Here is a 9,910-nt window from a genome sequence, read left to right on the forward strand (position 1 = left end):
ACCTTGCATTGTCAATTGCTAAATCTGTATATGGATAAGTAGCCTATGGTTGTCAACTTATTTTGTACGGCTATACCAGCCTGGCAACGCCCGATCTCGTCTGATCTCGGAAGCTAAGCATGGTCGGGCCTGGTTAGTACTTGGATGGGAGACCGCCTGGGAATACCAGGTGCTGTATGCTCTTTTGCTCATTCACTTAGAAACTGAAATCTTGCAATATGCACAAGTAGTCCTTCATGAAAGGGGCTGGAAGCTGTTTTCATTTTGACACGAGAGAGAGAGAGAGAGACCACCTTGCATTGTCAATTGCTAAATCTGTATATGGATAAGTAGCCTATGGTTGTCAACTTATTTCGTACGGCCATACCAGCCTGGCAACGCCCGATCTCGTCTGATCTCGGAGCTAAGCAGGGTCGGGCCTGGTTAGTACTTGGATGGGAGACCGCCTGGGAATACCAGGTGCTGTATGCTCTTTTGCTCATTCACTTAGAAACTGAAATCTTGCAATATGCACAAGTAGTCCTTCATGAAAGGGGCTGGAAGCTGTTTTCATTTTGACACGAGAGAGAGAGAGAGAGAGAGAGAGACCACCTTGCATTGTCAATTGCTAAATCTGTATATGGATAAGTAGCCTATGGTTGTCAACTTATTTTGTACGGCTATACCAGCCTGGCAACGCCCGATCTCGTCTGATCTCGGAAGCTAAGCATGGTCGGGCCTGGTTAGTACTTGGATGGGAGACCGCCTGGGAATACCAGGTGCTGTATGCTCTTTTGCTCATTCACTTAGAAACTGAAATCTTGCAATATGCACAAGTAGTCCTTCATGAAAGGGGCTGGAAGCTGTTTTCATTTTGACACGAGAGAGAGAGAGAGAGAGAGAGACCACCTTGCATTGTCAATTGCTAAATCTGTATATGGATAAGTAGCCTATGGTTGTCAACTTATTTCGTACGGCCATACCAGCCTGGCAACGCCCGATCTCGTCTGATCTCGGAAGCTAAGCAGGGTCGGGCCTGGTTAGTACTTGGATGGGAGACCGCCTGGGAATACCAGGTGCTGTATGCTCTTTTGCTCATTCACTTAGAAACTGAAATCTTGCAATATGCACAAGTAGTCCTTCATGAAAGGGGCTGGAAGCTGTTTTCATTTTGACACGAGAGAGAGAGAGAGAGAGACCACCTTGCATTGTCAATTGCTAAATCTGTATATGGATAAGTAGCCTATGGTTGTCAACTTATTTTGTACGGCTATACCAGCCTGGCAACGCCCGATCTCGTCTGATCTCGGAAGCTAAGCATGGTCGGGCCTGGTTAGTACTTGGATGGGAGACCGCCTGGGAATACCAGGTGCTGTATGCTCTTTTGCTCATTCACTTAGAAACTGAAATCTTGCAATATGCACAAGTAGTCCTTCATGAAAGGGGCTGGAAGCTGTTTTCATTTTGACACGAGAGAGAGAGAGAGAGAGAGAGAGAGACCACCTTGCATTGTCAATTGCTAAATCTGTATATGGATAAGTAGCCTATGGTTGTCAACTTATTTCGTACGGCCATACCAGCCTGGCAACGCCCGATCTCGTCTGATCTCGGAAGCTAAGCAGGGTCGGGCCTGGTTAGTACTTGGATGGGAGACCGCCTGGGAATACCAGGTGCTGTATGCTCTTTTGCTCATTCACTTAGAAACTGAAATCTTGCAATATGCACAAGTAGTCCTTCATGAAAGGGGCTGGAAGCTGTTTTCATTTTGACACGAGAGAGAGAGAGAGAGAGAGAGAGAGAGAGAGAGAGAGAGAGAGAGAGAGAGAGAGAGAGAGAGAGAGAGAGAGAGAGAGAGAGAGAGAGAGAGAGAGAGAGAGAGAGAGAGAGAGAGAGAGACTACCTTGCATTGTCAATTGCTAAATCTGTATATGGATAAGTAGCCTATGGTTGTCAACTTATTTCGTACGGCCATACCAGCCTGGCAACGCCCGATCTCGTCTGATCTCGGAAGCTAAGCAGGGTCGGGCCTGGTTAGTACTTGGATGGGAGACCGCCTGGGAATACCAGGTGCTGTATGCTCTTTTGCTCATTCACTTAGAAACTGAAATCTTGCAATATGCACAAGTAGTCCTTCATGAAAGGGGCTGGAAGCTGTTTTCATTTTGACACGAGAGAGAGAGAGAGAGAGACCACTTTGCATTGTCAATTGCTAAATCTGTATATGGATAAGTAGCCTATGGTTGTCAACTTATTTTGTACGGCTATACCAGCCTGGCAACGCCCGATCTCGTCTGATCTCGGAAGCTAAGCATGGTCGGGCCTGGTTAGTACTTGGATGGGAGACCGCCTGGGAATACCAGGTGCTGTATGCTCTTTTGCTCATTCACTTAGAAACTGAAATCTTGCAATATGCACAAGTAGTCCTTCATGAAAGGGGCTGGAAGCTGTTTTCATTTTGACACGAGAGAGAGAGAGAGAGAGAGAGAGAGAGAGACTACCTTGCATTGTCAATTGCTAAATCTGTATATGGATAAGTAGCCTATGGTTGTCAACTTATTTCGTACGGCCATACCAGCCTGGCAACGCCCGATCTCGTCTGATCTCGGAAGCTAAGCAGGGTCGGGCCTGGTTAGTACTTGGATGGGAGACCGCCTGGGAATACCAGGTGCTGTATGCTCTTTTGCTCATTCACTTAGAAACTGAAATCTTGCAATATGCACAAGTAGTCCTTCATGAAAGGGGCTGGAAGCTGTTTTCATTTTGACACGAGAGAGAGAGAGAGAGAGAGAGACCACCTTGCATTGTCAATTGCTAAATCTGTATATGGATAAGTAGCCTATGGTTGTCAACTTATTTCGTACGGCCATACCAGCCTGGCAACGCCCGATCTCGTCTGATCTCGGAAGCTAAGCAGGGTCGGGCCTGGTTAGTACTTGGATGGGAGACCGCCTGGGAATACCAGGTGCTGTATGCTCTTTTGCTCATTCACTTAGAAACTGAAATCTTGCAATATGCACAAGTAGTCCTTCATGAAAGGGGCTGGAAGCTGTTTTCATTTTGACACGAGAGAGAGAGAGAGAGAGACCACCTTGCATTGTCAATTGCTAAATCTGTATATGGATAAGTAGCCTATGGTTGTCAACTTATTTCGTACGGCCATACCAGCCTGGCAACGCCCGATCTCGTCTGATCTCGGAGCTTAGCAGGGTCGGGCCTGGTTAGTACTTGGATGGGAGACCGCCTGGGAATACCAGGTGCTGTATGCTCTTTTGCTCATTCACTTAGAAACTGAAATCTTGCAATATGCACAAGTAGTCCTTCATGAAAGGGGCTGGAAGCTGTTTTCATTTTGACACGAGAGAGAGAGAGAGAGAGACCACCTTGCATTGTCAATTGCTAAATCTGTATATGGATAAGTAGCCTATGGTTGTCAACTTATTTTGTACGGCTATACCAGCCTGGCAACGCCCGATCTCGTCTGATCTCGGAAGCTAAGCATGGTCGGGCCTGGTTAGTACTTGGATGGGAGACCGCCTGGGAATACCAGGTGCTGTATGCTCTTTTGCTCATTCACTTAGAAACTGAAATCTTGCAATATGCACAAGTAGTCCTTCATGAAAGGGGCTGGAAGCTGTTTTCATTTTGACACGAGAGAGAGAGAGAGAGAGAGAGAGAGAGACCACCTTGCATTGTCAATTGCTAAATCTGTATATGGATAAGTAGCCTATGGTTGTCAACTTATTTCGTACGGCCATACCAGCCTGGCAACGCCCGATCTCGTCTGATCTCGGAAGCTAAGCAGGGTCGGGCCTGGTTAGTACTTGGATGGGAGACCGCCTGGGAATACCAGGTGCTGTATGCTCATTCACTTAGAAACTGAAATCTTGCAATATGCACAAGTAGTCCTTCATGAAAGGGGCTGGAAGCTGTTTTCATTTTGACACGAGAGAGAGAGAGAGAGAGAGAGAGAGAGAGAGAGACCACCTTGCATTGTCAATTGCTAAATCTGTATATGGATAAGTAGCCTATGGTTGTCAACTTATTTTGTACGGCTATACCAGCCTGGCAACGCCCGATCTCGTCTGATCTCGGAAGCTAAGCATGGTCGGGCCTGGTTAGTACTTGGATGGGAGACCGCCTGGGAATACCAGGTGCTGTATGCTCTTTTGCTCATTCACTTAGAAACTGAAATCTTGCAATATGCACAAGTAGTCCTTCATGAAAGGGGCTGGAAGCTGTTTTCATTTTGACACGAGAGAGAGAGAGAGAGAGAGAGACCACCTTGCATTGTCAATTGCTAAATCTGTATATGGATAAGTAGCCTATGGTTGTCAACTTATTTCGTACGGCCATACCAGCCTGGCAACGCCCGATCTCGTCTGATCTCGGAAGCTAAGCAGGGTCGGGCCTGGTTAGTACTTGGATGGGAGACCGCCTGGGAATACCAGGTGCTGTATGCTCATTCACTTAGAAACTGAAATCTTGCAATATGCACAAGTAGTCCTTCATGAAAGGGGCTGGAAGCTGTTTTCATTTTGACACGAGAGAGAGAGAGAGAGAGAGAGAGAGAGAGAGACTACCTTGCATTGTCAATTGCTAAATCTGTATATGGATAAGTAGCCTATGGTTGTCAACTTATTTCGTACGGCCATACCAGCCTGGCAACGCCCGATCTCGTCTGATCTCGGAGCTAAGCAGGGTCGGGCCTGGTTAGTACTTGGATGGGAGACCGCCTGGGAATACCAGGTGCTGTATGCTCTTTTGCTCATTCACTTAGAAACTGAAATCTTGCAATATGCACAAGTAGTCCTTCATGAAAGGGGCTGGAAGCTGTTTTCATTTTGACACGAGAGAGAGAGAGAGAGAGACCACCTTGCATTGTCAATTGCTAAATCTGTATATGGATAAGTAGCCTATGGTTGTCAACTTATTTTGTACGGCTATACCAGCCTGGCAACGCCCGATCTCGTCTGATCTCGGAAGCTAAGCATGGTCGGGCCTGGTTAGTACTTGGATGGGAGACCGCCTGGGAATACCAGGTGCTGTATGCTCTTTTGCTCATTCACTTAGAAACTGAAATCTTGCAATATGCACAAGTAGTCCTTCATGAAAGGGGCTGGAAGCTGTTTTCATTTTGACACGAAAGAGAGAGAGAGAGACCACCTTGCATTGTCAATTGCTAAATCTGTATATGGATAAGTAGCCTATGGTTGTCAACTTATTTCGTACGGCCATACCAGCCTGGCAACGCCCGATCTCGTCTGATCTCGGAAGCTAAGCAGGGTCGGGCCTGGTTAGTACTTGGATGGGAGACCGCCTGGGAATACCAGGTGCTGTATGCTCTTTTGCTCATTCACTTAGAAACTGAAATCTTGCAATATGCACAAGTAGTCCTTCATGAAAGGGGCTGGAAGCTGTTTTCATTTTGACACGAGAGAGAGAGAGAGAGAGAGAGAGAGACTACCTTGCGTTGTCAATTGCTAAATCTGTATATGGATAAGTAGCCTATGGTTGTCAACTTATTTCGTACGGCCATACCAGCCTGGCAACGCCCGATCTCGTCTGATCTCGGAAGCTAAGCAGGGTCGGGCCTGGTTAGTACTTGGATGGGAGACCGCCTGGGAATACCAGGTGCTGTATGCTCTTTTGCTCATTCACTTAGGAACTGACATCTTGCAATATGCACAAGTAGTCCTTCATGAAAGGGGCTGGAAGCTGTTTTCATTTTGACACGAGAGAGAGAGAGAGAGAGAGACCACCTTGCATTGTCAATTGCTAAATCTGTATATGGATAAGTAGCCTATGGTTGTCAACTTATTTCGTACGGCCATACCAGCCTGGCAACGCCCGATCTCGTCTGATCTCGGAAGCTAAGCAGGGTTGGGCCTGGTTAGTACTTGGATGGGAGACCGCCTGGGAATACCAGGTGCTGTATGCTCTTTTGCTCATTCACTTAGAAACTGAAATCTTGCAATATGCACAAGTAGTCCTTCATGAAAGGGGCTGGAAGCTGTTTTCATTTTGACACGAGAGAGAGAGAGAGAGAGAGAGAGAGACCACCTTGCATTGTCAATTGCTAAATCTGTATATGGATAAGTAGCCTATGGTTGTCAACTTATTTTGTACGGCTATACCAGCCTGGCAACGCCCGATCTCGTCTGATCTCGGAAGCTAAGCATGGTCGGGCCTGGTTAGTACTTGGATGGGAGACCGCCTGGGAATACCAGGTGCTGTATGCTCTTTTGCTCATTCACTTAGAAACTGAAATCTTGCAATATGCACAAGTAGTCCTTCATGAAAGGGGCTGGAAGCTGTTTTCATTTTGACACGAGAGAGAGAGAGAGAGAGAGAGAGAGACTACCTTGCATTGTCAATTGCTAAATCTGTATATGGATAAGTAGCCTATGGTTGTCAACTTATTTCGTACGGCCATACCAGCCTGGCAACGCCCGATCTCGTCTGATCTCGGAAGCTAAGCAGGGTCGGGCCTGGTTAGTACTTGGATGGGAGACCGCCTGGGAATACCAGGTGCTGTATGCTCTTTTGCTCATTCACTTAGAAACTGAAATCTTGCAATATGCACAAGTAGTCCTTCATGAAAGGGGCTGGAAGCTGTTTTCATTTTGACACGAGAGAGAGAGAGAGACCACCTTGCATTGTCAATTGCTAAATCTGTATATGGATAAGTAGCCTATGGTTGTCAACTTATTTCGTACGGCCATACCAGCCTGGCAACGCCCGATCTCGTCTGATCTCGGAAGCTAAGCAGGGTCGGGCCTGGTTAGTACTTGGATGGGAGACCGCCTGGGAATACCAGGTGCTGTATGCTCTTTTGCTCATTCACTTAGAAACTGAAATCTTGCAATATGCACAAGTAGTCCTTCATGAAAGGGGCTGGAAGCTGTTTTCATTTTGACACGAGAGAGAGAGAAAGAGACCACCTTGCATTGTCAATTGCTAAATCTGTATATGGATAAGTAGCCTATGGTTGTCAACTTATTTTGTACGGCTATACCAGCCTGGCAACGCCCGATCTCGTCTGATCTCGGAAGCTAAGCATGGTCGGGCCTGGTTAGTACTTGGATGGGAGACCGCCTGGGAATACCAGGTGCTGTATGCTCATTCACTTAGAAACTGAAATCTTGCAATATGCACAAGTAGTCCTTCATGAAAGGGGCTGGAAGCTGTTTTCATTTTGACACGAGAGAGAGAGAGAGAGAGAGAGAGAGAGAGAGAGAGAGAGAGAGAGAGAGAGAGAGAGAGAGAGAGAGACTACCTTGCATTGTCAATTGCTAAATCTGTATATGGATAAGTAGCCTATGGTTGTCAACTTATTTCGTACGGCCATACCAGCCTGGCAACGCCCAATCTCGTCTGATCTCGGAAGCTAAGCAGGGTCGGGCCTGGTTAGTACTTGGATGGGAGACCGCCTGGGAATACCAGGTGCTGTATGCTCTTTTGCTCATTCACTTAGAAACTGAAATCTTGCAATATGCACAAGTAGTCCTTCATGAAAGGGGCTGGAAGCTGTTTTCATTTTGACACGAGAGAGAGAGAGAGAGAGAGAGAGAGAGAGAGAGAGAGAGACTACCTTGCATTGTCAATTGCTAAATCTGTATATGGATAAGTAGCCTATGGTTGTCAACTTATTTCGTACGGCCATACCAGCCTGGCAACGCCCGATCTCGTCTGATCTCGGAAGCTAAGCAGGGTCGGGCCTGGTTAGTACTTGGATGGGAGACCGCCTGGGAATACCAGGTGCTGTATGCTCTTTTGCTCATTCACTTAGAAACTGAAATCTTGCAATATGCACAAGTAGTCCTTCATGAAAGGGGCTGGAAGCTGTTTTCATTTTGACACGAGAGAGAGAGAGAGAGAGAGAGACCACCTTGCATTGTCAATTGCTAAATCTGTATATGGATAAGTAGCCTATGGTTGTCAACTTATTTCGTACGGCCATACCAGCCTGGCAACGCCCGATCTCGTCTGATCTCGGAAGCTAAGCAGGGTCGGGCCTGGTTAGTACTTGGATGGGAGACCGCCTGGGAATACCAGGTGCTGTATGCTCTTTTGCTCATTCACTTAGAAACTGAAATCTTGCAATATGCACAAGTAGTCCTTCATGAAAGGGGCTGGAAGCTGTTTTCATTTTGACACGAGAGAGAGAGAGAGAGAGACCACCTTGCATTGTCAATTGCTAAATCTGTATATGGATAAGTAGCCTATGGTTGTCAACTTATTTCGTACGGCCATACCAGCCTGGCAACGCCCGATCTCGTCTGATCTCGGAAGCTAAGCAGGGTCGGGCCTGGTTAGTACTTGGATGGGAGACCGCCTGGGAATACCAGGTGCTGTATGCTCTTTTGCTCATTCACTTAGAAACTGAAATCTTGCAATATGCACAAGTAGTCCTTCATGAAAGGGGCTGGAAGCTGTTTTCATTTTGACACGAGAGAGAGAGAGAGAGAGAGAGAGAGAGAGAGAGAGAGAGAGAGAGAGAGAGAGAGACTACCTTGCATTGTCAATTGCTAAATCTGTATATGGATAAGTAGCCTATGGTTGTCAACTTATTTCGTACGGCCATACCAGCCTGGCAACGCCCGATCTCGTCTGATCTCGGAAGCTAAGCAGGGTCGGGCCTGGTTAGTACTTGGATGGGAGACCGCCTGGGAATACCAGGTGCTGTATGCTCTTTTGCTCATTCACTTAGAAACTGAAATCTTGCAATATGCACAAGTAGTCCTTCATGAAAGGGGCTGGAAGCTGTTTTCATTTTGACACGAGAGAGAGAGAGAGAGAGAGAGACCACCTTGCATTGTCAATTGCTAAATCTGTATATGGATAAGTAGCCTATGGTTGTCAACTTATTTCGTACGGCCATACCAGCCTGGCAACGCCCGATCTCGTCTGATCTCGGAAGCTAAGCAGGGTCGGGCCTGGTTAGTACTTGGATGGGAGACCGCCTGGGAATACCAGGTGCTGTATGCTCTTTTGCTCATTCACTTAGAAACTGAAATCTAGCAATATGCACAAGTAGTCCTTCATGAAAGGGGCTGGAAGCTGTTTTCATTTTGACACGAGAGAGAGAGAGAGAGAGACCACCTTGCATTGTCAATTGCTAAATCTGTATATGGATAAGTAGCCTATGGTTGTCAACTTATTTCGTACGGCCATACCAGCCTGGCAACGCCCGATCTCGTCTGATCTCGGAAGCTAAGCAGGGTCGGGCCTGGTTAGTACTTGGATGGGAGACCGCCTGGGAATACCAGGTGCTGTATGCTCATTCACTTAGAAACTGAAATCTTGCAATATGCACAAGTAGTCCTTCATGAAAGGGGCTGGAAGCTGTTTTCATTTTGACACGAGAGGGAGAGAGAGAGAGAGAGACCACCTTGCATTGTCAATTGCTAAATCTGTATATGGATAAGTAGCCTATGGTTGTCAACTTATTTCGTACGGCCATACCAGCCTGGCAACGCCCGATCTCGTCTGATCTCGGAAGCTAAGCAGGGTTGGGCCTGGTTAGTACTTGGATGGGAGACCGCCTGGGAATACCAGGTGCTGTATGCTCTTTTGCTCATTCACTTAGAAACTGAAATCTTGCAATATGCACAAGTAGTCCTTCATGAAAGGGGCTGGAAGCTGTTTTCATTTTGACACGAGAGAGAGAGAGAGAGAGAGAGAGAGAGAGAGAGAGAGACTACCTTGCATTGTCAATTGCTAAATCTGTATATGGATAAGTAGCCTATGGTTGTCAACTTATTTCGTACGGCCATACCAGCCTGGCAACGCCCGATCTCGTCTGATCTCGGAAGCTAAGCAGGGTCGGGCCTGGTTAGTACTTGGATGGGAGACCGCCTGGGAATACCAGGTGCTGTATGCTCTTTTGCTCATTCACTTAGAAACTGACATCTTGCAATATGCACAAGTA

General features: G+C 46.9%; 20 non-coding genes and 13 pseudogenes across 20 annotated transcripts; all 33 read left to right on the forward strand.

The window, feature by feature from the left end:
- The first annotated feature begins 62 nt into the window (after positions 1–62).
- On the forward strand, positions 63–181 carry LOC146243059 (5S ribosomal RNA; annotated as a pseudogene).
- Positions 182–353: 172 nt separating this feature from the next.
- LOC146243060 (5S ribosomal RNA) lies at positions 354–471 on the forward strand (annotated as a pseudogene).
- Positions 472–651: 180 nt separating this feature from the next.
- On the forward strand, positions 652–770 carry LOC146243061 (5S ribosomal RNA; annotated as a pseudogene).
- A 178-nt stretch (positions 771–948) lies between these two features.
- Positions 949–1,067, forward strand: LOC146243062 (5S ribosomal RNA). The gene has a single exon (XR_014737598.1). It is a non-coding gene; the product is annotated as a 5S ribosomal RNA (ribosomal RNA).
- Positions 1,068–1,241: 174 nt separating this feature from the next.
- Positions 1,242–1,360, forward strand: LOC146243063 (5S ribosomal RNA; annotated as a pseudogene).
- Positions 1,361–1,542: 182 nt separating this feature from the next.
- LOC146243064 (5S ribosomal RNA) lies at positions 1,543–1,661 on the forward strand. The gene has a single exon (XR_014737599.1). It is a non-coding gene; the product is annotated as a 5S ribosomal RNA (ribosomal RNA).
- Positions 1,662–1,939: 278 nt separating this feature from the next.
- On the forward strand, positions 1,940–2,058 carry LOC146243065 (5S ribosomal RNA). Its single transcript, XR_014737600.1, has one exon. It is a non-coding gene; the product is annotated as a 5S ribosomal RNA (ribosomal RNA).
- A 174-nt stretch (positions 2,059–2,232) lies between these two features.
- LOC146243066 (5S ribosomal RNA) lies at positions 2,233–2,351 on the forward strand (annotated as a pseudogene).
- Positions 2,352–2,537: 186 nt separating this feature from the next.
- Positions 2,538–2,656, forward strand: LOC146243067 (5S ribosomal RNA). The gene has a single exon (XR_014737601.1). It is a non-coding gene; the product is annotated as a 5S ribosomal RNA (ribosomal RNA).
- A 178-nt stretch (positions 2,657–2,834) lies between these two features.
- Positions 2,835–2,953, forward strand: LOC146243068 (5S ribosomal RNA). Its single transcript, XR_014737604.1, has one exon. It is a non-coding gene; the product is annotated as a 5S ribosomal RNA (ribosomal RNA).
- Positions 2,954–3,127: 174 nt separating this feature from the next.
- Positions 3,128–3,245, forward strand: LOC146243069 (5S ribosomal RNA; annotated as a pseudogene).
- Positions 3,246–3,419: 174 nt separating this feature from the next.
- On the forward strand, positions 3,420–3,538 carry LOC146243070 (5S ribosomal RNA; annotated as a pseudogene).
- A 184-nt stretch (positions 3,539–3,722) lies between these two features.
- Positions 3,723–3,841, forward strand: LOC146243071 (5S ribosomal RNA). The gene has a single exon (XR_014737605.1). It is a non-coding gene; the product is annotated as a 5S ribosomal RNA (ribosomal RNA).
- Positions 3,842–4,023: 182 nt separating this feature from the next.
- Positions 4,024–4,142, forward strand: LOC146243072 (5S ribosomal RNA; annotated as a pseudogene).
- A 178-nt stretch (positions 4,143–4,320) lies between these two features.
- Positions 4,321–4,439, forward strand: LOC146243073 (5S ribosomal RNA). Its single transcript, XR_014737606.1, has one exon. It is a non-coding gene; the product is annotated as a 5S ribosomal RNA (ribosomal RNA).
- Positions 4,440–4,619: 180 nt separating this feature from the next.
- On the forward strand, positions 4,620–4,737 carry LOC146243074 (5S ribosomal RNA; annotated as a pseudogene).
- Positions 4,738–4,911: 174 nt separating this feature from the next.
- On the forward strand, positions 4,912–5,030 carry LOC146243075 (5S ribosomal RNA; annotated as a pseudogene).
- Positions 5,031–5,202: 172 nt separating this feature from the next.
- LOC146243076 (5S ribosomal RNA) lies at positions 5,203–5,321 on the forward strand. Its single transcript, XR_014737607.1, has one exon. It is a non-coding gene; the product is annotated as a 5S ribosomal RNA (ribosomal RNA).
- A 182-nt stretch (positions 5,322–5,503) lies between these two features.
- Positions 5,504–5,622, forward strand: LOC146243077 (5S ribosomal RNA). Its single transcript, XR_014737608.1, has one exon. It is a non-coding gene; the product is annotated as a 5S ribosomal RNA (ribosomal RNA).
- A 176-nt stretch (positions 5,623–5,798) lies between these two features.
- LOC146243078 (5S ribosomal RNA) lies at positions 5,799–5,917 on the forward strand. The gene has a single exon (XR_014737907.1). It is a non-coding gene; the product is annotated as a 5S ribosomal RNA (ribosomal RNA).
- Positions 5,918–6,099: 182 nt separating this feature from the next.
- LOC146243079 (5S ribosomal RNA) lies at positions 6,100–6,218 on the forward strand (annotated as a pseudogene).
- A 182-nt stretch (positions 6,219–6,400) lies between these two features.
- LOC146243080 (5S ribosomal RNA) lies at positions 6,401–6,519 on the forward strand. The gene has a single exon (XR_014737609.1). It is a non-coding gene; the product is annotated as a 5S ribosomal RNA (ribosomal RNA).
- Positions 6,520–6,689: 170 nt separating this feature from the next.
- On the forward strand, positions 6,690–6,808 carry LOC146243081 (5S ribosomal RNA). Its single transcript, XR_014737610.1, has one exon. It is a non-coding gene; the product is annotated as a 5S ribosomal RNA (ribosomal RNA).
- Positions 6,809–6,980: 172 nt separating this feature from the next.
- LOC146243082 (5S ribosomal RNA) lies at positions 6,981–7,099 on the forward strand (annotated as a pseudogene).
- Positions 7,100–7,315: 216 nt separating this feature from the next.
- LOC146243083 (5S ribosomal RNA) lies at positions 7,316–7,434 on the forward strand (annotated as a pseudogene).
- A 196-nt stretch (positions 7,435–7,630) lies between these two features.
- Positions 7,631–7,749, forward strand: LOC146243084 (5S ribosomal RNA). Its single transcript, XR_014737611.1, has one exon. It is a non-coding gene; the product is annotated as a 5S ribosomal RNA (ribosomal RNA).
- Positions 7,750–7,927: 178 nt separating this feature from the next.
- On the forward strand, positions 7,928–8,046 carry LOC146243085 (5S ribosomal RNA). The gene has a single exon (XR_014737612.1). It is a non-coding gene; the product is annotated as a 5S ribosomal RNA (ribosomal RNA).
- A 174-nt stretch (positions 8,047–8,220) lies between these two features.
- Positions 8,221–8,339, forward strand: LOC146243086 (5S ribosomal RNA). The gene has a single exon (XR_014737613.1). It is a non-coding gene; the product is annotated as a 5S ribosomal RNA (ribosomal RNA).
- Positions 8,340–8,551: 212 nt separating this feature from the next.
- LOC146243087 (5S ribosomal RNA) lies at positions 8,552–8,670 on the forward strand. Its single transcript, XR_014737616.1, has one exon. It is a non-coding gene; the product is annotated as a 5S ribosomal RNA (ribosomal RNA).
- A 178-nt stretch (positions 8,671–8,848) lies between these two features.
- LOC146243088 (5S ribosomal RNA) lies at positions 8,849–8,967 on the forward strand. The gene has a single exon (XR_014737617.1). It is a non-coding gene; the product is annotated as a 5S ribosomal RNA (ribosomal RNA).
- A 174-nt stretch (positions 8,968–9,141) lies between these two features.
- LOC146243089 (5S ribosomal RNA) lies at positions 9,142–9,260 on the forward strand. The gene has a single exon (XR_014737618.1). It is a non-coding gene; the product is annotated as a 5S ribosomal RNA (ribosomal RNA).
- A 170-nt stretch (positions 9,261–9,430) lies between these two features.
- LOC146243090 (5S ribosomal RNA) lies at positions 9,431–9,549 on the forward strand. The gene has a single exon (XR_014737920.1). It is a non-coding gene; the product is annotated as a 5S ribosomal RNA (ribosomal RNA).
- Positions 9,550–9,743: 194 nt separating this feature from the next.
- LOC146243091 (5S ribosomal RNA) lies at positions 9,744–9,862 on the forward strand. The gene has a single exon (XR_014737619.1). It is a non-coding gene; the product is annotated as a 5S ribosomal RNA (ribosomal RNA).
- The last annotated feature ends 48 nt before the right edge of the window (positions 9,863–9,910 follow it).

The sequence above is a fragment of the Hypomesus nipponensis genome, chromosome 20 (assembly GCF_054491055.1).
Source record: "Hypomesus nipponensis isolate SF chromosome 20, ASM5449105v1, whole genome shotgun sequence".
Taxonomy (NCBI): Eukaryota; Metazoa; Chordata; class Actinopteri; order Osmeriformes; family Osmeridae; genus Hypomesus; species Hypomesus nipponensis.